This window comes from Balaenoptera borealis, assembly GCF_965194805.1.
Source record: "Balaenoptera borealis genome assembly, chromosome: 3".
NCBI lineage: Eukaryota > Metazoa > Chordata > Mammalia > Artiodactyla > Balaenopteridae > Balaenoptera > Balaenoptera borealis.
Window position 1 is genome coordinate 31,326,494 of NC_138866.1, and position 26,436 is coordinate 31,352,929.

At 39.0% G+C, this 26,436-nt stretch overlaps 1 protein-coding gene and 1 long non-coding RNA gene across 3 annotated transcripts in view; one reads left to right on the plus strand and one right to left on the minus strand.

Moving 5' to 3' along the window:
* Positions 1 to 26,436, plus strand: part of SYNJ2BP (synaptojanin 2 binding protein) — an 81,459-nt gene that overhangs the window by 15,774 nt on the left and 39,249 nt on the right. The gene's annotated exons all lie outside the window — the stretch shown is intronic.
* Positions 263 to 26,433, minus strand: LOC309625195. The gene is made up of 4 exons (XR_014242378.1): positions 26,422 to 26,433; positions 7,837 to 7,911; positions 2,935 to 3,117; positions 263 to 2,278 (listed from the first exon to the last, which is right to left on the minus strand). It is a non-coding gene; the product is annotated as an uncharacterized lncRNA (long non-coding RNA).

Consider the following 26,436-nt stretch of genomic DNA (forward strand, 5'->3'; position numbering starts at 1 on the left):
GCCTCTGAGAGCTGGTACAGTGCTTCTGGCATTTGTAACAATGCTAGGTGAACATGTGCTAAGAATGTTTATCAAATGAATGGATGTGTGTGAACAAGGAGAAAGGCAGTGGCCATACGTACAATATTTTCTATGACTCCACAAAAACAGACAAGTCAGGGACACATAAATGTTAGGGAGTGTGTTTGTCCCCTGGGTACAAAGCCTGGGTGAGGGAGAGCGTATCTGCGTATAAGTGATGTCTGTAAGCACCAGATGTGCAGGGAGTCCAGTGTGAGATCCCAGGATTAGCCTTAACCTCCTTGGGCTCCATTTCATTATCTTCCTGAACATTAAGTGACTAGATTAGATCTCTAGGGATTGTCCCAGATCTGTGTCAGATCACAGACCTCAAGGAGGGAATGGATTTCATTTCACTGACATGTCTTGTGGTCTTGTGACACTGTGCTCTTTTGTGTGTGTGTGTTTGTGTGTGGGTAGGTGGGTGTCTTGCTGGAACTTGTAATGGGTAGAAAATGAGCATTTACCTCTCAACCTCCAACCCATCTGGCTCCACTCCCAAATCCCAAGCCCCATTTGCTTCATTTCATATCCCAGTCCATATCCAGTGAAATCAAAGTCCTGTGACTATTTATTCTTTTACCTGTTATGAAAAATGTACACCCCCCCCAATGGAGCTGGTTTCTTAAATTACATTTCACACTGCCATTCCCAGACTACTCACCATCACTCATGGCTGTATCTGCCCCAAAGCTCCAGTGCTGCCGCATCAGGTAGACAACGAGGCATAGGGGAGGGGACTGGAAAAAGAGTACCAGCGTAGAACAGTTCTTCTCTTTTGGAGACCAGTTCCTGGCACTTGACAAGTCAGAGGAGAGGAAGTCTCTGAAGGTTTGCTGGGCAAACTCTGCTGCCTGCCTCCAACATCTGAGAGCAGGCTTAGCTGTGATCCCTAGCACAAGGAACTGTAATACCATGACTGGAGGGCATCCCTGGTGCTGAGCCAAATTATACTTTGTTTCTCTAGAAAAGAGAATTAGCCTGCGCTTAATTCCAATCTCTGTAACATAAAAATCAGGTGAATTCAAAGGTTATACACCCTGACTCACCATGATTTTCGTTGAATTTTTGCCGGGAATGGGCTCATTTAAGTTCACTTTGATCTCATCACTAATGGATATCAGATTTAAATTCAGGTTCCAGCCTCTTTGCTCAAATCAGTTTTATGGTACATTGCGATGCACAAAAGTACACCTGGGTAGTAGGGATTATGTTTCTGATAGGCACAATGGTTACAGTGTGAAAATAAGTTGTATGAAGAAAAAAAATGCTAGGAATGGAAACATTTCGTCTGAGGCTGGTCAGGATGAGGCTGACTTAAATACTGTCCCCAACTGTGGGAATTTTGCAAAGCAATTGCTGATCACTTTTTCTTTGTATCACCGTGAGGTTAAGGAAAGGCACAAAACGCTTTATTGGCAGCAAAAACATTAGAGATCCTGGACTGAATAAAATGTTAGGAAGTCACCAGTCAGGCAGATCGGGGGCTTCTACTACGGACAAATTCCAGCAGAGAAGAGATGGCAAAGGATTAATTAATGTGACAGCTATTCATGGAGTGACTACTATGAGCCAGGCAACATTTCGAATGTCTCCCATTTCGAATACAACAATGTTAACAACAGAAGAAGATCCCTGCTCTCAGGGACCTGGTGTTCTAGCAGCCAGATGTAGACATAATAAACATGTAAATAACTAAATTCTATGGTATGTTAAAAACTGATGAGTGTTATAGGGGAAAAAGTAAAGAAAGATGACAGAATTTGGGAATCTACAGGGGGAAGGACAGCAGGTTAAAATTTTAAATAGGGAAGATGACATTTGACTAAACATCTGAAGTAAGTAAGGAAATTGGTCATGTGCATATCTGGGTTAAGTGGATTCCAAGCAGAGGAAACAGCCAGCGCAAAGGTCCTGAATTGGGAGTGTGATTGGAGAAACATAGGAGGTAAGTAGTACTGAAGCCAAGTGATTCAGAGGGAGAGGACCAGGAGAGATGAAGTGAGAGGTAAAGGGAGGAAGAAGGGACAGGTCATAGGCTTTCTGGCTATTTTCAAGTCTTTGGCTTTTCTCTAAAGGTAATGGTGAGCTGTCGGAGGGTTTTGAGCAGAAGAATGACATGATCTGACTTGCATACAAGTATCTCTCTGCCTGCTGGGTTGAGGCATGCATCTGATTGGAGCCAAAGCCTTCCTTCAGATGTTCTTACATTTCACATCTAAATAAAGAAGCAGGCAGATGAAATGTAGAATGTGGCACATGGGCAGCAAAAGAAGTAAAATTAAAGGCAGCTAGGGAGTCAGCTATGAAGAGGATTGTTTTGAACAATCCTGTGCTAAAATTTCAGAAACATTTCCCAACGTGTATTAAGCCTTTTTGCAGTGGCTGTGCATTTTTGTGCCCTAGAGAGTGTGCTTATCCCAAGTGTACAACTCCAAGGATGTCAAAGAGGCCCCACTTGGTATAGTTCAGGCTATTCTAATGGGCAGTATGGAATCAGAGGCCTTAAAACCTCAACTCACCTACCTGGCTCATTCCAGCTGTGTTTTTTCCAAAACAGGGAAGAAGTTGCCTTCAAACAAAGTGTGCCTCAAAGCTCCTTCACAGCACCCACTTGATCAAGGCACTGACATAGAAGACTTAATGAAATCAACTACATCATTATTCATTCAGTGAACATTTATTAAGCACTTGCCATATCCTAGGGACTTTTCTAGATGCTGGGGATTGAAACAGTAAGGCTGTCTCCTCTTTTCATGTTGCTTATATCAATGCATTGTGAAGTCACCGACTTTATACATTAAAAATAAGCAGACTGAGATATGTGCCTTGTGATATATATGAGTCCAGGTTTCTGAGGAAGGATTAACTTACACCACCTGCAGAGAAGGGGAGGCTTCATGATCCTGGTTCCCTTGGAGCTGCATTTTGAAGTTGCGGAAGTTCATGGAATACTCGAGGAATGGTGTCTCCTCCAGGATGGAGTTATGGAGTGAATAGGGGGTAGTGGCAGGAAGTCGGGTCAAAGTCATATTACAAAAAGCCTGATATTCCCTGCTAAGAAAATCAGAATGAACACTGAAGGCAAAAGCAGGAGAATCCCATCATCATTTATATCTTTTACGTAACTTTCAGCAGTGTGAAAGATAGACTTGAAAATCGTAAGTTTCTTTCTTTTCTTTTTTCCTCCATATTTGACATTGTAGTTCTGTTGACATGGCTATTATTAGATCAGCGCAAAGGCAGGAGGGAGATCAGGAGTTTCTTCTCTGGAGACCACTTAGGGGCGACTTTAATCGGTGGAAAGATGATAAGGGATTAAGCCAGGAATGTTTCGGTGGCAATAGAGAGGCAGGAACAGATGGAAAGATTTCAGTGATAGCATGGGAAATGTGAGTCTGTCACCTGCACTCTATACTGTTATGTCATCTCAAACAGCCCTTGGTAGGTGAGGTTTTCTCTGACTCACCCTGGCAAATGGCACTCATGGGGCTGTTTCCCAAGCTACGGATGTACTCCAGGCACATGTTCATTTGCATGCCCATTAGATTGCCAGCCTCTTTAAGGCAGGGATCATCTTTTCATCTCTGTGTTCCTCTAGCCTTCTAATGACCCACAGAAAAGTGTGCTGGGTGGTTGTTGAAGGAGTGGAAACTAGACATTCATAAATGACTGAGGATTATAGGCTATCTGGCAGTAAAAGCACTAGCATTAATGGTTCACTGATACCAAGACATTACACCAATTACCATTCAACCTAAACTCTCATAGCACTTTTTTTTTTTTAATCTGGTAAACTACCCATCCCACAAATAGTCATAAAGGCTGTTAATATACTAGCTCCAAACCAACTTTTTTTCTTGGCTGATTTTATCTAGCAGCTATGTGCTAGGGAGTGTTTTGAGAAGAGGTTGGTCAAGACCTGGAACATGAGAGTTACCAGTTTCCCTGTCAGTTTGCTGGGGAGGGCGAACTCAATATGAGCCTCTAAATCCCAATTGCAAGCCCACATGCTGGAACCGAACTGTGGACGCTGCAATTTCAGGACAGATATATGAGTACGTGATGATGGACTGATTGCTTTTGCCTGATGGAGGCGTATCTGAAGAGGGCCACGAACAAAGAGGCCGCCTTAAGGCCAGGAGTCTGTGATGTCCTTGTTGGGAGGGACTCTAAATCTCTGGGATTCGGGAGGCCTCGCAGGGCTTGTCTGGCAGGGCATCATGTTTGCCCATGCGATGATGGGCGCCTTGCGCAAGAACGAGACTCTTCGCCTCGGAGTCCCCACGGTGGTGATGTAATTGAAGAGGAGAGAGTAAGAGTCTGGAGGAAGAAGTGTCCAGCGGGATTCCGGAAGGGGTGGGGTCTTAGGCTTGGCCGGATGGAGACCGCAGGGTATGTGTAATGCACAGGGCCAGAAGACTGGTCCGTGGATTGGGAGTTTTTAGGCAGTCCTTCTCCAGGGTGAGAGGGTTGCTGGAGGCAACAAAATTAACATATCAGAGGCAGATTTTGACTTAAATCTGGGTGATTACAAAGCCTGCTTTCTTCTACTTACTACACCATGACTCTTCTCAGGATCACTGGGACTAAATCTAGTTACTTAATAATTGTACAATTTTCGGCATCTCCATGAGTCAGTTTCCTAGCTTGTGAAATGGGCTTAATTCGTATTTCACGTAGTTGTTGTAAGGACATATACAGTGTTTAGCACCCTGTCTGCCAAATGGTAGGGACTCCCAAAGTGGTAGCTGTGTTATCCTTTGTGTTTCTTTTCTTTTTTTTTCCCAACGGAATTCTGAGTTTTTAATGAGTTCGTTTATCCCATGCCCCACTTCTCTCAGGGGTCTAGTTCCCCCTTCACTGCTCTCAGTGGCATTCCCATAGGAAAGTTTGAGAAGCACTGAAGTAGAGCAGTACTTCTCAAAGGGTGGTACTTGGACCTGCATCAACGGCATCTCTTGCAAACTTGTTAAAAGTGCAAATTTTAGACCCCACCTCATATCTTCTAATCCGAATCTCTGGGGAAAGGGGCCAGGAACCAGTATTTTAACAAGACCTTCAGATGATTCTTTTTTTATAATTTAATTTTTATTTTATATTAGAGTATAGTTGATTTACAATGTTGTGTTAGTTTCAGGTGTACAGCACAGTGATTCAGTTATACATATACATATATCCATTCTTTTTCAGATTCTTTTAGGTTATTACAGAATATTGAGTAGAGTTCCCTGTGCTATACAGTAGGTCCTTGTTGATTATCTATTTTATATATAGTAGTGTATATATGTTAATCCCAAACTCTTAATTTATCCCTCACCCAACCTTTCCCCTTTGGTAACGACAGGTTTGTTTTTGAAGTCTGTAAGTCTGTTTCTGTTTTGTAAGTAAGTTCATTTGTATCATTTTTTTTTTAGATTTCACATATAAGTGATGTCATATGATATTTGTCTTTCTCTGTCTGTCTTACTACACTCAGTATGATAATCTCTAGGTCCATCCCTGTTGCTGCAGATGGCATTATTTCATTCTTTTTTATGGCTGAGTACTATTCCATTGTATATATGTATCACATCTTCTTTATCCATTCCTCTGTTGATGGACATTTAGGTTGCTTCCATGTCTTGGCTATTGTAAATAGTGCTGCAGTGAACATTGGTGTGCATGTATGTTTTCGAATTATGGTTTTCTCCAGATACATGCCCAGGACTGCGATTGCTGGATCATATGGTAGTTGTATTTTTAGTTTTTTAAGGAACCTACATACTGTTCTCCATAACAGTTGTACCAATTTACATTCCCACCCCCAGTGCAGGAGGGTTCCGTTTTTTCCACACCCTCTCCAGCATTTATTGTTTGTAGACCTTTTGATGATGGTCATTCTGACTGGTGTGAGGTGATAGGAAACCATAAATAAAATGAAAAGACAACCCAGAGAATGGGAGAAAATATTTGCAAATGAAGTGACCAACAAGGGATTAATCTCCTAAATACACAAACAGTTCATGCAGCTCAATAAAAAAAGTCAAAAAATGGGCAGAAGATCTAAATAGACATTTCTCCAAAAAAGATGTACAGATAGCCAAAAAACACTCAACATGGCTAATTATTGGAGAGATCCAAATCAAAACTACAAGGTATCCTTTGTGTTTCTACAGCTCTTTGTACGTACCCTTTGTATATCACTGCATATATGATATCCAATTGTGTTCTTTATGTATTTGTGTCCCGTTCTACACTGAGTGTCCTGCGAATGGGGTCTTGTTCCATTGCTCAAGGGAATGCAAGTAGACAGTAGCATAACACTGGAAGGATTAGGTCTTGGAATTAGTTATACCCCAGTTGGAATCCAGATAACTTTCTTTATTTGCTGTGTGACCTTGGGCACTTTGTTTGCTTTTGCAATCCTCAGTCTTGTCCATAAACAGCATAATTTGGATAAAGGTTTGGAACACGAGGTAGGCCTTCCAATCTGAGTTAATTATACTAATGAGGCCAAGGAGAGAGCCCACTTAATTTAAAACACTAAATAGTCTGTGTTTGGGAAGGGTTATAAACCTTATCCCTGGTGGCCTGTCAAATATACTAATTGACCTGTTGGCACAGTTGGAGTCAAGCGGACAGAAAATATTGGATTCAATATTCTTGAACACAACAAAACTACTGGAATGAACTTAAGTAAATATTATACATCCTCTTTTCCTTGTAGGAATATTATGTAAAGAACAGCATATTATTATATATGTCCCATAATTACTATAATAACTTCAAAGTGGACTGTATCCTCTGATAAATATTAGTAATCTTTATGGAACAACATACAGAAGAGGGTTTTAAAGTACCAGGTATACACTAATAATTTTCTCTTTTCCTTCTTTTATGAACCTCTTAAAAAATATATCGAATTTGTTGCTTCAGCTTCTTCCTTACCCATTTACTGGTATCATCAGTGACCCACTAGTTTCTAAATCCAATACTTTCTCAATTTTATCTACCCTCTTTTATATAGTATATGCTACCAATGCTGACTTCATGCTTTTCAAAAACCCTGTTGTCTTACATAAACCCATTATGCTTCATTTTTTTCTAGCTTGCAGCTCTTTCTTATTTTCTTGAGTTTGGCGACATGAAGGTCATCCATGAAAGTCATTTCAGAGGAGGAGCAGGGATAAAGCCAAATTGGAGTGGATTAAAGACAAAATGGCAAGTAAGGAAGTGAAAACAGCTAATATAGAAAACTTCTGAGGAATATTTTGCAGTTGAGGGAGGTAGAGAAATGGAGTGGTAACTGGAGTGAGAAAACTAAGTTGGTTAAGGTCATACTGTGGAGAACCTTTTTCACATTGGCATTGGGAACCCCTGAAGATTTCAGAATCAAACAATTCGTTGACAGTGTAGGGTTGAAAAGAGGAATGTGGTAGTAATCACTTGAGGGAGGGGTGAAATTGAGAGACCGGCGAGCAGATAGTCCAGGAATAAGGGGGTAAGGATATGAACCTGGGGGGTGGCCACCAGGATGGGAATTAACAAACAGAAATGAGGGCCATTATAGAAGAATAGTGATCTTTGTTGAAAGATTTTCAGCAAAATACCCAAATCACTTACTCAGACAAAACAGTAGGGCTGAAAGGAATCGAAGTATGATCTGACTTTACAGAAGAGGAAACTGAGACTCAAGAAAGGAAGGCGTTAAAGCATATATCTTACACGGAAAGAAATTATGTTATATGTACACACATACATGTATATATTTGTGCATCCAGAACATAAATGTACCTGAGGACATCCCAGTTAGGGGTCCTGGATATGATCATCTGAGCAGTTGGCTCCTTGGTCTTCAACAGCCCCCATCTGGCAAATGGCAGGATCATAGGCTTTCCTCATGCGTGTCTCTTAGGTGTTCCCCAAAGGGCAGGGCCATGGTACACATCATCAGAACTCGCCCTCTGCTCTGGAGGATGTCAGCTTAGAAGCTGGTTTCCTAGGGCCTCTTCTGCATTTCTGTTCTGTGGTCATCTTGAGTCTGTCAGCTCTCACTCTCTCTCCTCTGCACATCTACCATCCTGGGTTGACCACCTCTCCTGACACTCCCAGTGTGGTGGTGCTACCTTGCTGTGCTCCAACTCCGGTTAGGATTTGGGTACCTGCTCTCCATCTTGCTGCCACCCGGAGCTACTCACCTCTGAATCAGCTGTTGGTAAGGAGGCACTTCCTTTTGTATTCAACTCTTTTGGAAGGGGAGTTGCTTAGGCTCTGGTGGCACAGCGCTTTAATGTAGTGTCCACTCTTCCCCCTGGGTTTACACATGCTTGCTTAAAGGAGTGGGGGTTGCTGGCTGAAGGCGTGTTCAAGGGTAGACTCATTGCCATTGCCATTCAGGCATCGCTGCTGACTCCAACGCAGGGTGTCTGGTTCCTTCATCATTATGGGGTCCTTCTCTCCCTCCCAATGGCTTGGCTACCCCAACCATTAGGTAGGTATGGCTATATCCCAATTCCAAGTAGAAACTCCAATAAAGTTATTTCCTATAGATCCTTAAGCTACACATGAAGCCAAGGATGTGGTTAAGCCTGTGTTACATATCCTCATCTATTCAATGACAGTAAAGGAAGCTTTGTTGGGAAGTCTCCTCTAACTTGACACTAGTCTCTACCTAGGGCAAGTTACTTAACCATTCTGGGTCTCATTTTCCTTATCTGGGAGGGTGAAAAAAGTAAATATAGATAAGGCCCTTAGAATAATGCATCTCATTCACAGCTGGCATCTCAGCTCTGATCCAAATAAGGGGTGTGTGTATAATCACATGTTTACATATCAAACATTTACATACATGCATAGTCACTTCAATTGAAAGAGGCTTACAGAAGCGAAAGTGGAGTTTAAGTGAAAATGTCCCCAGATACTGCCTCTCCTTTCTTTCATTTAGTTTCCTCTTCCTGGAAGCCCAGAGTGTGACTGCTGCCTACAGGAAGATTCTGTACTCCTCTTAACCAGGAAAGAAAAAGCAAGGGACATTGAGGAGGAGAGGCAGGGAAAAGTTGAATGCTTAGAGCCTAGGATTGACCTGTTTGAGATCTCCATCTCCATTTGGACTTTATCTGCAAGGTTGCTTTCTGCACATGGACATGGTGTGGTGGGAGTAATGAGGCCTTCGAAAGGTGGGCTGATGTCTATGGCAGACAGCAAGAGACCCTATGAGGCAGAGACTGAGCAAAAAGCATCAGTATGTAAAACAGCATAAAATAGACTCATCTGGAGCTTACTTAGCAGGAGGAAGATGGATAGAGCCAGAGCTCTAGGTAGAATGGAGAAGTGTTTATAAAGTACAGACACTCAGCTTTGTATTTATTAATCCTCAGAGATGCTGGCCACTGGTACAACTTTGTAGAAAAAAAATGTCTATTCAGTTTCTCTGCCCATTTTTAATGGGGTTTTGTTTGTTTTTTTCTTTGTTTTGTTTTTGCTTTTGAGTTGTATGAGTTCTTCATATATTTTGGATATTAATCCCTTATCAGATATATAGTTTGAAAATATTTTCTTCAATTCCATAGGCTACCTTTCCATTTTGTTCATTATTCTCTTTGCTGTGCAGAAGCCTTTTAGTTTAACGTAGACTCACTGTCTATTTTTGCTTTTGTTGCCTGTGCTTTTGGTGTCAGATCTAAAAAATCATAGCCCAGACCAATATCAATGAGCTTTTCCCCTATATTTTCTTCTAGGGGTTTTACGGTTTCAAGTCTTACATTTCAGGCTTTAATCCATTTGAAGTAAATCTTTGTGTATGGTCTAAAGGCCCAATTTCATTCTTTTGCTTGTAATTATCCAGTTTTTTTTACACCATTTATTAAAGAGACTGTCCTTTCCCCGTTGTGTTTTTTCTTGGTGTCCTCGTCAAAGATTATTTAACCATAATGTGTGAATTTATTTCTGGTGTCTCTATTCTTTTACACTGGTGAATGTATTTGTTTTTATGTCATAACATTATGTTTTGATTACTATAGTTGGTAATATAGTTTGAATTCTGAAAGTGTGATGCTTTCAGTTTAGTTCTTTATCAAGATTGCTTTGGCTATTCAGGGTTGTTTGTGGTTTCATATGAATTTTAGGATTATTTATTCTATTTCTGTGAAAAATACCACTGGAATTTTGATAGATATTTCATTGAATCTGTAGATCATTTTGGGTAGTATGGACATTTTAACAATATTAATGCTTCCCATCCATAAATATGGGATAGCTTTGCATTTACTTGTTTCTTCTTCAATTTCTTTCATTAATATTTTATAGCTTTCAGTGTATAGCTATTTTGTCTTATTGGTTCAATTTATTTCTAAGTATTTGATTATTTTTGAAGCTATTGTAAAGGGGTTATATTCTTAATTTATATCTCAGAAAGTCTGAAATGCAACTGATCTTGGTGTACAGAAATGAATGTTGATTTTGTAACCTGCAAATTTACTGAATTTGTTTATAGTTCTAACACTTTTTGTTGTAGTTTTTACAGTTTTTTTCTTTTTCCTTTCTTTTTTTAACATCTTTATTGGCATATAATTGCTTTACAATGTTATGTTAGTTTCTGCTGTATAACAAAGTGAATCGGCTATATGTATACGTATATCCCCATATCCCCTCCCTCTTGCGTCTCCCTCCCACCCTCCTTATCCCACCCCTCTAGGTGGTCACAAAACACCAAGCTGATCTCCCTGTGCTATGCAGCTGCTTCCCACTAGCTATCTATTTTATATTTGGTAGTGTGTATATGTCAATGCTACTCTCTCACTTCGTCCCAGCTTACTCTTCCCCCAAGCCCCGTGTCCTCAAGTCCATTCTCTACGTCTGTAGCTTTATTCCTCTCCTGCCCCTAGGTTCATCAGAACCTTTTTTTTTTTTTTAGATTCCATATATAGTGTTAGCATATGGTATTTGTTTTTCTCTTTCTGACTTACTTCACTCTGTATGACAGACTCTAGGTCCATCCACCTCACTACAAATAAATCAATTTTGTTTCTTTTTATGGCTGAGTAATATTCCATTGTATATATGTGCCACATCTTCTTTATCCGTTCATCTGTCGATGGACGCTTAGGTTGCTTCCATGTCCTGGCTATAGTAAATAGTGCTGCAAGGAACATTGTGGTACATGTCTCTTTTTGAATTATGGTTTTCTCAGGGTATATGCCCAGTAGTGGGATTGCTGGGTCATATGGTAGTTCTATTTTTAGTTTTTTTTTTTTTTTTTTTTTTTTTTATCTAAAGAGCCATTCCAGCCTCAGGGCTCCGCTCAGGCTTGCCTTAGTTCTTTTTTTTTTTTTTTTTTTTAATTTTTATTTATTTATTTATTCATCTATGGCTGTGTTGGGTCTTCGTTTCTGTGCAAGGGCTTTCTCTAGTTGTGGCAAGTGGGGGCCACTCCTCATCGCGGTGCGCGGGCCTCTCATTATCGCGGCCTCCCTTGTTGTGGAGCACAGGCTCCAGACGCGCAGGCTCAGTAATTGTGGCTCACGGGCCTAGTCGCTCCGCGGCATGTGGGATCCTCCCAGACCAGGGCTCGAACCCGTGTCCCCTGCATTGGCAGGCAGACTCTCAACCACTGCGCCACCAGGGAAGCCCTATTTTTAGTTTTTTAAGGAACCTCCATACTGTTCTCCATAGTGGCTGTATCAATTTACATTCCCACCAACAGTGCAAGAGGGTTCCCTTTTCTCCACTGTAGTTTTCTATATATAAGTTTATGTAATCTGTAAACAGAGAGAGTTTTACTGTGTTATTCCCAATTTGGAAGCCTTTTCTTTCTTTTTCTTGCCTAACTGGTGTGGCTAGAACTTCCAATACTATATGGAACACAGGTGGTGAGAGTGGGCATCCTTGTCTTGTGCCTGACCTTTGAGGAAAAACTATTAGCCTTTCACTATTGAGTGTGATATTAGCTGTGGGCTTGTCATATATGGGCCTTATCATGTTTAGGTACATTCGTTCTATACCTAATTTTTTGAGAGTTCTTCTTATCATAAAAAGATGTTGAATTTTGCAAGTGCTTTCTCTGCATTTGTTGAAATGATCATATGATTTTTATCCTTCATTCTATTAATATGGTGTATTACATCAGTATCACTACAGTTTCCTTTCACACAAAGTAGAGATAGAAAAAAATAAAGAAAACCAATGAAACCAAAAGTTGGCTCTTCCAAAAGATCCAAAAATTTGACAAATTTTTCTCTACATGAACTAGGAAAAATGAGAGAAGATTCAAATTGCTAAAAGCAGATAAGAATATGGGGCATTACTGCTGATTCTACAGAAATAAAAAGGAGTGTAGGAGAGTATTATGAACAATTGTAGGTCAACAAATTGGATAACCTAGGGGAAACTGACACATTTTGAGAAACACACACACCTATTAAAACTAAATCATGAACAAACAGAAAACCCAAACAGGCCTGTAACTATTAAGGAAATTGACTCAGTAATAAAAAATCTCCTGACAAAAAAAAACCCTAGAACTGATGGCTTCATGCATGAGTTCTACTAAACATTTAAAGTAGAAAACTCATACCAATCTTTTTTTAAACCTTCCAAAAAATTGAAGAGGAGGGCAGGCAAGGAGAGAGCATCTCATAAAACTTAAATGTTTAAACACACTACACACACAGTAAATAAGTTCTTACCAACATATATAAGAACATCAACAGAGGAAATTTGAAGCAACTATCCCAATAATTGCAGCCCCCGGCCTGCATCTAACCCCCCGTGAGGAATCCCAATCATTCCTTCCTTATTGAAAACCTCCACACAAATGCAGGCTCTACCAGGGAGCACCTCTCTGACCTGGAATGCCCTCCACCCACCCAGCAGCTCCAGAGTAAGACTCTTCCCTCTCTCTTGGACCATCCTCAACCTTGCCTGCCCTTGGAATTCAATTTTTTCCTAACTCATTCCATGACACCAGCATTATCTGATAACAAAACTAGACAAAGGCACTGCAAAACACAAAATGACAGACCCATATTGTTATAAGCATGCATGTAAAAATCCTCAACAAAATACTAACAAACCGAATTCACCAGCATATTAAAAGGATTATACACCATAACCAAGTGAGCTTTATTCCTGGAATGCAAGGATATTTCAATATATGAAACTCTATCAATACCCCTATATATATATATATATATAAATGTGGTATATGAATAGATTTTATATATACTATAGATAACATATTACAATTATTATATATTATATATGAAGAAAAAACCACAGGATGATATCAATTGAAGCAGAAAAAGCATATGACTAAATTCAACAACCTTTCATGAAAAACATTCAACAAACTAGGAATAGAAGGAAATTTCCTCAACATAATAAAAGCCATATGTGAAAAACACACAGAAAATATAATACCCAATGCTGAAAGACTGAAGGCTTTACTTTAAGATCAGGAGTTATACAAAGATGCCTGCTTATCACTTCTATTCAACATAGTACTGGAGGGGCTTCCCTGGTGGTGCAGTGGTTGAGAATCTGCCTGCCAATGCAGGGGACATGGCTTCGAGCCCTGGTCCGGGAAGATCCCACATACTGTGGAGCTACTAAGCCTGTGTGCCACAACTGCTGAGCCTGCGCTCTAGAGCCTGGGAGCCACAACTACTGAGCCTGTGAGCCACAACTACTGAAGCCCATGCGCCTAGATCCTGCGCTCTGCAACGAGAGAAGCCACTGCAATGAGAAGCCCTCGCACCACAATGAAGAGTAGCCCTCGCTCACTTCAACTAGAGAAAGCCCGCGCGCAAAAACGAAGACTCAATGCAGCCAGAAATTAATTAATTAATTAATTAATTAATTTAAAAAAAGAAAAAACATAGTACTGGAAGTTCTAGCCAGAGCAATTTGGCAAGAAAAAGAAATAAAAGGTAACCAAAGTACAATAGAAATAAAATTATCTGCTTGTAGATGATAAGATCTTATATGTAGAAAATCCGAAAGATCCCACAAAATAACTATCTGAACTAATATATGATAATAATAAACTAATAAACTAAAAATGAACTGATACACTAATTCAGCAAAGTAGCAGGACCCTAAGTTAACACACAAAAATCAGTTGCATTTCTATACACTAACAATGAACAATCTGAAAAGGAAATGACAAGAACAATTTCATTTACAATAGTGTCAAAAAGAATAAAATATTACTAAGGAATTAACTTCAACAAGGAGATGAAAGACTTGTACATTGAAAACTACAAAACATGGCTGAAAGAATATGAGAAGACATAAAAAAATGGAAACACATCCTGTGTACATGGATTCAATTACTTAATATTGTTAAAATTTCGATACTTACCAAAGTGATCTACAGAGTCAATGTAAACTTTATCTAATTCAATTATGTTTTTTATTGAAATAGAAAATCCCATCCTAAAAGTCATATGGTATCTTGAGAGACACTGAATAGTCGAAACAATCTTGAAAAAGAAGAACAAAACTGGAGGACTCACACTTCCTGATTTTAAATCTTACTATAAAGCTACAGTAATTGCAACAGTGTGGTATTGGCATAAAGACAGATATAGAGAGTAATGGCATGGGTTAGAGAGCCAAGAAATGAACCCTCACTTATATGGTCAATTGATTTTTGACAAGGGTGTCAAAACCACTAAATGGGGAAAGGATAGCCATTTCTCAGATGGTACTAGGGAAACAATATCCACATGCAAAGGAATGAAATTGGACCCTTACCTAACACCATATACAAATATTAACACAAAACAGATTACAGACTTAAATGTAAGACCTAAAATAATAAAATTCTTAGTAGAAACGTAGGACAAAAGCTGCATGACATTGGATTTGGTAATGATTTCCTGGATATTATGTCAAAGGCACAGGTTAAAAACAGAAAAATATAGACACATTTGACTTCACAAAAATGAAAACTTCTGTGCATCAAAAAATGCTAAAAACGGAGTAAAAATGCTATCCATAGAATGGGAGATAATATTTGCAAACCATATATCTTATAAGGGATTAAGATTCAGAATATGTACACTCTGTAATAACCTATATGAGAAAAGAATCTGAAAAGAATAGATATATGTATACATAAAACTAAATCACTTTGCTATAACACCTGAAAACTAACACAACATTGTAAATCAAATATACTCCAATATAAAATAAAATAAAATAAAATAAAAACGAAAGAATTAGATAGAGGTATATTTACTATTTTAAAACATACCTATCTCTGAATGTGCTTATTTTCTGTTGCATGTCTTGTGCAAGATTAACAAATTATTTTATGGTTAAATAAAGAGAGAAATCTTTATATACTCAAAAAAAATCTAGAGTATATTTTTAAATTTATTTTATTGAAATATAGTTGATTTTAAATGTGTCAATTTCTGCTGTACAGCAAAGTGATTCAGATATATCTATATTCTTTTTCATATTCTTTTCCATTATGGTTTCTCACAGGATATTGAATATAGTTTCATGTGCTATACAGTAGGATCTTATTGTTTATCTATTCTATATATAATAGTTTGCATCTGCTAATCAAAAACTCCCAATCCATCCCTCCCCCATGCTCCCCCCTGGCAACCGCAAGTCTGTTCTCTATATCTGTGAGTCTGTTTCTGTTTCATCGATAAGTTCATTTGTGTCATATTTTAGATTCCACATATAAGTGATATATGGCAATTGTCTTTCTCTTTCTGATTTACTTAACTTACTATGATAATCTCCAGGTACTTAATCCCTAGGTCCATCCATGTTGCAAATGGCATTATTTCATTCTTTTTAATGGCTGAGTAATATTCCATTGTGTGTGTGTGTGTGTGTGTGTGTGTGTGTGTATACACACACACACATATATCACATATTTTTATCCATTCATCTGTCATTGGACATTTAGGTTGTTTCCATGTCTTCGCTATTGTAAATAGTGCTGCTATGAACATAGGGGTGCATGTATCTTTTCGAATTATAGTTTTTTCTGAGTATATGCCCAGGAGTGGGATTGCTAGATCATATGGCAACTCTGTTTTCAGTTTTTTGAGGAACCTCCATACTGTTTTCCATAGTGGCTGCACCAATTTACATTCCCAGCAACAGTGTAGGAGGGTTCCCTTTTCTCCACACCCTCTCCAGCATTTATTGTTTGTAGACTTTTTAATGATGGCCATTCTGACACTTGTGAGGTGGTACCTCACTGTAGTTTTTATTTGCATTTCTCTAATAATTAGCAATGATGAGCATCTTTTCATGTGCCTATTGGCCATCTGTATGTCTTCTTTGGAGAAATGTCTGTTTAGGTCTGCCCATTTTTTGATTGAATTGTTTGTTTTTTGTTATGAATTGTAAAAGCTGTTTATATATTTTGGAAATTAAGCCCTTGTCAGTAGCATTGTTTGTGAATATTTTCTCCCAGTCCATACATTGTCTTTTCATTTTTTTATGGTTTCCTTTCCTGTGCAAAAGCTTTTTAAGTTTGATTCTGTCCCATTCATTTATTTTTGTTTTTATTTTCATTACTGTAGGAGGTGGATCCAAAACAATATTGCTACGATTTTTTTTAATTTTTAAATTTTATTTTATTTACTTTTTTATACAGCAGGTTCTTATTAGTCATCAATTTTATACACATCAGTGCATACATGTCAATCCCAATCGCCCAATTCATCACACCCCTACCACCACCACCCCGCCGCTTTCCCCGCTTGGTGTCCATACGTTTGTTCTCTACAGCTGTGTCTTGATTTCTGCCCTGCAAACCGGTTCATCTGTACCATTTTTCTAGGTTCCATATATATGCGTTAATATACGATATTTGTTTTTCTCTTTCTGACTTACTCCACTCTGTATGACAGTCTCTAGATCCATCTACGTCTAAACAAATGACGAATTTCGTTCCTTTTTATGGCTGAGTAATATTCCATTGTATATATGTACCACACCTTCTTTATCTATTCATCTGTCAATGGGCATTTAGGTTGCTTCCATGACCTGGCTATTGTAAATAGTGCTGCAATGAATATTGGGGTGCATGTGTCTTTTTGAATTATGGTTTTCTCTGGGTATATGCCCAGTAGTGGGATTGCTGGGTCATATGGTAATTCTATTTTTAGTTTCTTAAGGAACCTCCATACTGTTCTCCATAGTGGCTGTATCAATTTACATTCCCACCAACAGTGCAAGAGGGTTCCCTTTCCTCCACACCCTCTCCAGCATATGTTGTTTGTAGAATGCAAGGATGGTTCAATATCCACAAATCATTCCATGTGAGACACCATATTAATAAATTGAAGAATAAAAATCATATGATCATCTCAAAAGATGCAGAAAAAGCTTCTGACAAAATTCAACAATTTATGATAACAAATCTCAACAAAGTTGAGTGTGGAGGGAACATATCGCAATATATAAAATCCATATGACAAACCTACAGTCAATGTCATACTCAGTGGTCAAAAGCTGAAAGCATTTCCTCTAAGATCAGGAACAAGACAAGGATGCCCATTCTTGCAACTTTCATTTAACATAGTATTGGAAGTCCTAACCACAGAAACCAGACAAGAAAAAGAAATTAAAGGATTCAGATTGAAAAGGAAGAAGTAAAGCTCACTGTTTGCAGATGTCATGATACTATATACAGAAAATCCTAGAGATACCACAAAAAAAAAAAAAAACTACTAGAACTCATCAATGAATTCAGTAAAGTTGCATGATACAAAATTGATATACGGAAATCTGTTGCATTTTTATACACTAACACAAACTATCAGAAAGAGAAATTAAGAAAACAATCCCATGTATAATCACATAAAAAATAAAATATCTAGGAATAAATTTAACAAACGAGGTAAAAGACCTGTACTCAGGAAAACTATAAGACACTGATGAAAGAAATTGAAGACGTACAAAAATTGGAATATATACCATACTCTTGGATTGGAAGAACTAATATTGTTAACATGATCATGCTACCCAAGGAATCCACAGATTCAATGCAATCCCTATCAAAATACTAATGGCATTTTTCACACAACTAAAACAAATAATTCTAAAATTTGTATGGAAACACGAAAGACCCCAAATAGCCAAAACAATCTTCAGAAATAAGAACAGAGGTGGAGGAATCACGCTCCCTGACTTCAGACTATACTACAAAGCTACAGTAATCAGAACAGTATGGTACTTGCACAAAAACAGACACATAGATCAATGGAACAGAATAGACAGCTCAGAAATGAATCCACAGTTAAATGGGCAATTAATCTACAACAAAAGAGGCAAGAATATAAATGGAGAAAAGACAGCTTCTTCAATAAATGGTGTTGGGAAAACTGGACAGGCACATGTAATCAAAGTGGATTATCTCACCCCATACACAAAAATAAACTCAAAATGAATTAAAGACTTATGTAAGACCTGAAACCATAAAACTTCTAGAAGAAAACATAGGCAGCATGCTCTTTGATATCAGTCTTAACAACATTTTTTGATATGTCTCCTCAGATAAGGGAAACAAAAGAAAAAATAAACACATAGGACCTAATCAAACTAAAAAGCTTTTGCACAGAAAAGGAAACTATCAACAGAACAAAAGGCCACCTGCTTATTAGAAAAAGATATTTGGAAATGATATATCCAATGAGGGGTTAATACCCAAAATATACAAAGAACTCATACAACTTAACATCAAAAAATAAAACAAACAATTGATTAAAAATGGCAGTGAACCTGAATAGATATTTTCCCAAAGAAGTCATATACATGGACAACAGACACATGAAAAGATGTGCAACATCACTAATCATCAGGAAAATATAAATCAAAACCACAATGAGATATGACCTCACACCTGTCAGAATGGCTATCATCAAAAAACAAAAGCAAAAAACAAAACAAAACAAACAAACAAAAACAACAAGGAATAACAAGCATTGGCAAGGACGTGGAGAAAAGGGAAGGTTTGTGCACTGGTGGTTGGGACAACAGTGGTGCAAAATTGGTGCAGCCACTATGGGAAACAGTATAGAAGTCCCTCAAAAAATTAATACCATACGATCCAGGAATTCCACCTCTGGGTATTTTTCCAAAGAAAACAGAAACACTAATTTGAAAAGATATAGGCACCCCTATGTTCACTGCAGCAGTATTTACAGTAGCCAAGATATGAAAACAACCTAAGTGTCCATCAATATATGAAAGGATAAAAAAGATGTGTGAGATATATGTGTGGGTATGTGTGCATTTAATGGAATATTAACCATAAAAAAGAATGAAATCCTGCCATTTTCAACAATATGGATGAATCTAAAGGGTATTATGCTAAGTGAAATAAATCAGAAAGATAACAACAAATACTATATGGTTTCATTTATATGTGAAATCTAAAAGAACAAAACAAATGAACAAACATAACATAAACAGCCTCAGAGAACTGGTGATTGCAGAGAGGAAGGCCTTGGGGTGAGTAAAATAGATGAGGGAGATTAAAAGGTACAAACTTATAGTTATAAAATAAATAAGTCATGGGGATGTACAGCATAGGGAATATCGTCAATAATATTGTAATAATTTTGTATGTTGACAGATGGTAACTATACTTATTGTGGTGATCATTTTATAACATAAAAATATAAAATCACTATGTTGTACACCTGAAACAAATATAATATTGTAAATCAATTATACTTCAACTAAAAATAAATACTAGAAGCTGGGGAAAATAAAAGAATTATTCTGAATATTTTTATTTGAATTGGGCAAATCCAGTTACCCAGGAAGAGGAAAGACTAAAGGAGGTATAGGGGATTAGTAATTCTATTTTCATCATGATAATTTAAGATGCCTGGTGACTGAGGAGCCTCAATATCAGTCCTATACTGTCTATTTCCAGAGTTCTTTAATGTGAGAGAAATAAACTTCCTTAGCCTATCGCATATAGAATTAAGTGTATATCTCTGTACTGGTGTTTTTTTTTTCATGATCTGTTTCTAGCCTATTTTTTGTGTCATCACCTACCAACCCATTCTGCTTTTTCACTCATAGATTATGTTCTATTTTCTTTTCCCCAAATGCTCATTATCGCGAGCCAGCCAGGAGGTCTGTTCCCATGGCAGGTTGACCCCGGCCAGGGGCAGCCCCTTCCCAAGTTCCCAGCAGGTGCTGGAGCTCATTTTGCTCTGGGGAACTGGGAGGGACTCTCCCTGACAGGCATTAGCCGCCCCACAGCACAAGGCTGTTTGGAGCAGAGAAACATCCAGAGCTATGGTCCACATTTGGTGTCAGTTGGGGTAAGTCGCTCCCCCTTGTTCAGGCTGGAAATTCTCTCCACTCCATTTGGGCTGCTTCCCTTGCAGGAAGTGAGCCACTTTAGGTCCATTCACTTTTGAGAGCTGGGCCACTCTGTTTGGAGGCCTTGATCTGTGAATGGAAGTGGAAGTTTAGACTACACCTCCTCTGATTTTCTGTCTGTGTGACTGTAGCTTATTTGTTGTTTGTGTTTTTGTGTGTGTCATTTTGGGGTGAGCCACTCTGGTTTGTGCTTTTGTTTGTGGGACCATGTTTGTTATTTGTTATGTTGTATGTGTGTGAATCAGTACTTGTATTGGCTAGTTGAGACGTCTTTGGTGAATAACGTAGCTCACAAGTGACGACACCACGTATCCTTCCTTATTGCGTTGGGTTTCACCTGTGTTGGAACATTGGTTGGGATTTTCCCTTTGCAATGGGTGGGAATCTCCTTTTTGGTGCTAGGGAACTGTGATCCTGAGAGACCATTTTGCATTGCATTTGTTTGTTTGATATTTAATAACACCTGCCATGATAAGCAGAGCTGTATTCCATCTTATAGAGGTTACACCCCTAGGGTGTAAGAAAGAATATTTTTTTACCACTGTGTGGCCACTATGTTCTTTAGACTCTGCAGAAAATTTGGTTAAGATGAAACCTTTTTGAAATTCCAAAACTGGTTCTTTTTGCATATGTAGTTAGAGAAAGCTGGCTTGATGAAATACTTTTTTTTGAATTCTGACCCTGAGAAAATAAAAATATTTCTAGGAGAGAGCTCAGAGTTAACTAAGTAAATTTAACTTATTCCAACTGTTCTTTGGTGTTTTTTTCTTTTTTGGTTTTGCGTTTGCCAGATCAATTGCCATGACACATGTGGTCATGATTCCCTATCTTTCCATTTGCATGTTGTTTGTTGTTAAAAAGAGGGATCTTTGTTTGAAAAAGTTGATGGGGCTTCCCTGGTGGTGCAGTGGCTGGAAATCCATCTGCCAATGCAGGGGGCACGGGTTCGGTCCCTGGTCTGGGAAGATCCCACATGCCGCGGAGAAACTGGGCCCATGCGCCACAACTGCTGAGCCTGCGCTCTAGAGCCCGCAAGCCACAACTACTGAAGCCCGCATGCCTAGAGCCTGTGCTCTGCAGCAAGAGAGGCCACCACAATGAGAAGCCCGCACACCACAAGGGAGACACAACACAGACAAAAATAAATTAAAAAAAAAAAGAAAAAGTTGAGGAAATTGTTGACCTTCACCCTTTTTTGTCCTGCAGGAATTAGATTTTGTTCCTTGTGTATGTTTGCATTTGTCTTGTGTGTAAGTGTGCTGGCTATGGGAAACTCAAATTTGTTTCCTGAATGCAGCCCCTTGAGGTGCATTCTCCAGAACCGGACCACTTTCAGTTATAATACGGCTAAGTTAACTTGTAAATGAGCTCTATTTAATTGACTCAAAAGTAAGTGCTTACAAATGAAATACTTCTTAATGTTTAGAAAGCTGGCCAAAATGAATTTCAGGTCCTCGTGATCTGGGAAATGTTCAGTACTGAATTGATATCTGGCACTGAAGCTAGTTTAAGCTTGTTGGTTTGTTAAGTATAATACTTCTGTTGTACCTAGGTTATTTAGAGATCAAATAAGACCTTATATCTGTTGCAAATTTGTCAGCAAGAAAAATAACTTCATATGATGAAACTTTAAGTCTATCTAAAATAGCCTCTCCAAACTGGTAACTTGAAACTGAACTAAGTTAAATGGCAAGAATTCATTGACCATCTAGGTCATTTCAAATAGGATAAAATATTGGAACACTGGTTGCTGGGAAAATCTAAGTTTACCTACCTTTGCCTTCTTAGGAGAGGAAAACCAAAGCATAAGTTTCCAATCAGAAAATTCTGGTATGACAAACAGTTCACAATTACTTGCCTCTTGGTTTTCACTAAAAATTAAGGTAATTAAGAGTTGAGGATTCTAATCTAAATATGTAATTAAAGCTACTAAAATAATTTTTTAAAACATTTCAGTTTACAGTAGGAAAGTAGGATATATGTTTTGAGTAAAAAAGGACTTTTATGCATGATCAGGCTGAGATTAGATTAAACTTAGGTAAATGGATTTTGTTATCGATATTAAAAGTAAGCTGGTGCAAGACTAGATTTGGTTCCTCTCTGCTAAGAGAACAAGTTTACCTCGAATGCTGCTTTTGATAACAGGTTATATGAACTTTCTTCCTTTAAGTGATCTGTATTTGCTTTTAAGTTCTCTTCTCGCTTTGGATAAGAAACAAGTATTGTCTTACAGTGACTGATGATCTTATTTGACCAAGTGTTTTGAAACTTTTTGACAAACTTCCCAAATATCACATTTTAATTAAAGTTCGTTTGACCTCCAGCTAACTTTGGGATTTGTTAGGGGGCCCCTAAGGCATCTCAAGGAGGAATATTTAACTAGTATTATTTGGTACGTTTAATTACATGGGAAGCATTATCAAAGGAGTGGTAAGCCTTCCTTTATTATACTGTACAGATAAATGTTACTACTATAGATATTCTACAAATTATATAAAGTTTCTGAAATGTACATATGTCCTGGTATAATCCATCAGCCATAACTCTGGTTATATCATAGCAAATTAAGTTTTGTCAACACATTGTGATCAGATCTTTAACCTTGCCTTTTTAAGTCTTTAATAGACAGTTAAGCTGATGCTTTGCAAAAGTGCTTTATCTTCAAGAAGATTCATAGGGAGGACTTTTTTGATAAGTGCAGGTCTCTAATAAACTTCAGATTATACCACTGAACTGGGTAAGAAACTTAAAATACTAATGGAAGACTTGATGGCTTCATAAAAATATAACAAAAGGATTGGTTACTGAGTAAACTGGTGTATATGGTTATAATGATTATGCGTTTTGTCTGGAATATTACTGATTTTTATCTGTGTTCTCCAGATATAGGGAAGCCCTTCCCATCAAGTTCCTCATGACTTAAAGCAATTTGGTAAATTATACTTCTGTGAGTCTGGCTACGTGGCAACAAGTCTCCCCCAGTATACCAGGTCCATACTGGTTTTCAGGCTTATTCTCCTGAATTTCTCAGGGAATGAGATGTTTCTTATACAAGACTTGGATCCAGGACTTGGAACTTGGGATTATTTCCAACTCGGTATCCATGCCCCAAATCAAGGTAGGACTGTGTCCCATTTTAGCAGGAAGTAGCTAGAGCGGTCATCACCCCATTCCCTGAAAGACTCGGGGAAGTGTGAAACAGAATTGGAGGTTGAAACCAAGTCCCCCTAAAACCGGGTTCTTCTGCCAAGTTCATGATTAACCACTCTATCCAAAACATACCTACATGTTCTCCTCAAGGTTGAGGAATATCAAAGAAAAGGGGGGAACTGTAATAGAGCGGGGCGTACAGCCGTTGGCAGGCAGCCATTACTGCGAGCCCACTAGCATGGTGGTTAGGGGGCCCATTAGGCCAACCCTCGGGTGAGTGGTGGTCACCAGGCAGAGAGTGAGGTAAGAGGCGGATCCTGGCCTTCTCCCTCGGGCCCTACAGCTCACCTGGCCTCAGGCTGGTGGGTGAGCTGGGAGGCCCAGGGAACAGGCAGGGGGCTGTGTCCTGCAGGGCCCCATAGGCCTCACCAAGGTCACCCACTGGCCAGGCCCAGGCCTTGAGGTGGTGATGAACCTCTCCCCCATCCCCACCTCTGCGACCTAATGGCAGTGGCAGTCTGCATGGGTTGCAGTCCATTGGACCTGGCTCCCTACCCCCATTTAGGCAGCCTGACGCGCCTGAGGACCAGTTGGGTCCTAGGCACCTGGTTCCCTCAGTGATGATGGCTGGGCAGGGACTGGGGACCTGGCCGAGGGCACTGCCAGCTGAGATCTGCCTATTTAGCTGGACCTGGGTACTGGCGGGAGGACCCAGACTGGGTGCTGGACGAACGCTCCTGGGCAGGGTAACTGGCCCCCGCAGGGACCCCCTCCTCTTAGCCAGGACCTGGACCTCGGAGGGTGAAAGGTGAAAGTTATGCCTTGGGACCTTGCCCTTTCTTGTCAGAACAGAGAATAACATTTGTTTGGTGGAAATTTACAGGAACACCATCACCTGACCATGACCTGACCTCAAGAACAAAGGATCTGACACCAAGAAGTTTGCAACAACTAACCACGCCCCTCCCTCACCTTTCCTATAAAAGCGCTTTGCTGAAAGCTTTCAAGGAGTTTGGGGTTTTTAAGGCATGATCCACCCGTCTCCTTGCATGGCCCTGCAATAAACCATTCTCTGTTCCAAGCTCCAACGTTTTGGTATTGTTTGGCCTCACTGTGCGTCATCTGGCACATGCACTTGTGTTCAGTAACACCATGACTACCCTGATTCCATAGCTTTTCTCAATTGTTTTCTCTTAGTGGAAACTCCTATTTCCTCTGTTATCTGCCTTCCTACATATTATAGTTTCCTCATTCTTAAAAACTATACTTACATTAAGGTATAAAGACTATTTACATGCCTTCTGTTGCTCCACTTATTACCAGCACTTCCTAAACTTATTTGGTGACCATTTTTCTTTTACTGCTCTTTGTGTTTCTTTTGAAACTGAGGGCTCAGGTGAAAAGGGCAATCTTCCCAGGTACAGAGTAATGACTCCCCCACCCCCACATAGTCTACAAGAAACTTTTATTTTTCTTCAAAATTTCTTCATTAATGAGTTTCTTGATTTTCTTTTCCCATTTCTATGCGATGTCTTCTCTCTTGGCATTCCAATATCACCTACTTACTTTTTTTTTCACTTATCATACTTTGTTTTTTATTATGATCACTTTATTTACTCATTCAACTAACACGTGTTGAGGAGGGCTGGAAGTTGAGGATGGCATGAATCTGAGTTTGAAGTTGAGAAGTCATTTTTAAAATTTTCATCTCATTTACTCTTTTCAAAAACATTTTAAAGATCTATTATCATGCCCTTTTTAAGATGGGGAAACACAATTGGGAGATATTAAGTTACCTGATCAAAGCCAGACAACTGGAAGATGGAGCTGAAACTTGAGATCAGGTCTTCTAACATCACCTCCTGTGTTCTTTCCACTATTCCATATTAACTTCTCTCAGGATTGGCAAATAAGAGGCCTTCCTGCCTAATCTGCCTCTTTCTTGTTTTGTTTGATAAACACAGTAGCTTCTGGTTTGAGAAACCACATGGAGTTAGACCACAGGGATTGATGGAAGATTGAAAAGTTCAATTCCAATTAAGGCATTCCAATTCAGATTAAATAAACCAGAAGCTACTGTGTTTACCAGTCTTACTGCAGGGACTTAAAAAAATTAAAAGATTGAATTTTCCCTGTTTTCCCTGTTACCAAAAGGAAGAGACCTTTACCCCTCTACCCTTTCATAGAGAATTTTCTTGAACAAATTTGTAATTATAAATCCTTCCTATATCTCTTTTATATGTATATAAGTCTTTTTAAAAGCTAAACAAGCCTCTTACCAGGTACAACTCAGTAGTTTTTCTTAAGGTCCTGGGAGCCAACTCTTTGAAATCTAAATATCCAGGAAGATAGTGCCCCATATCCTCGCACCATAGAAGTTAGCCTAGGCTCGTTGCTCCAAGCTAAAAGTACCTTCTTGTCACAGAAATAGAAAAGTTTTCTTTTTCCCTTCGATAATGGCAATTAACGAACACAAATGGCTACCCCAAGCGTGACCTACCAAAGAAGGTACAGCAAACGGTGTGGTTACGTAGTACTATTACATGAGAACATGCACGTAATGGATTGTATCTGCTTGTCTATAAAGAAGGGTGAGATTTCTTTCTTTGCAATCGCATTAGCAATTGCCTGTGACACCCATCCCAGTCTGGTTCAGGGCTTACTGAATAATATAATTTTTTTTCTACATTCGGTGAGATTTTCTGAGATGGCAGGAGATCTTAGTTTTCATTTTTCCTTGACAATATAAATTCAGTTATGTCTTACCTTTCCTATCCCTACCTGCTCCCCCGCCTCCCCACCACTCCGCCCCGAATAGTAAATCAGGATAGAAATGCGCTCCTTACTCACCTCTCAGTTTGCTTT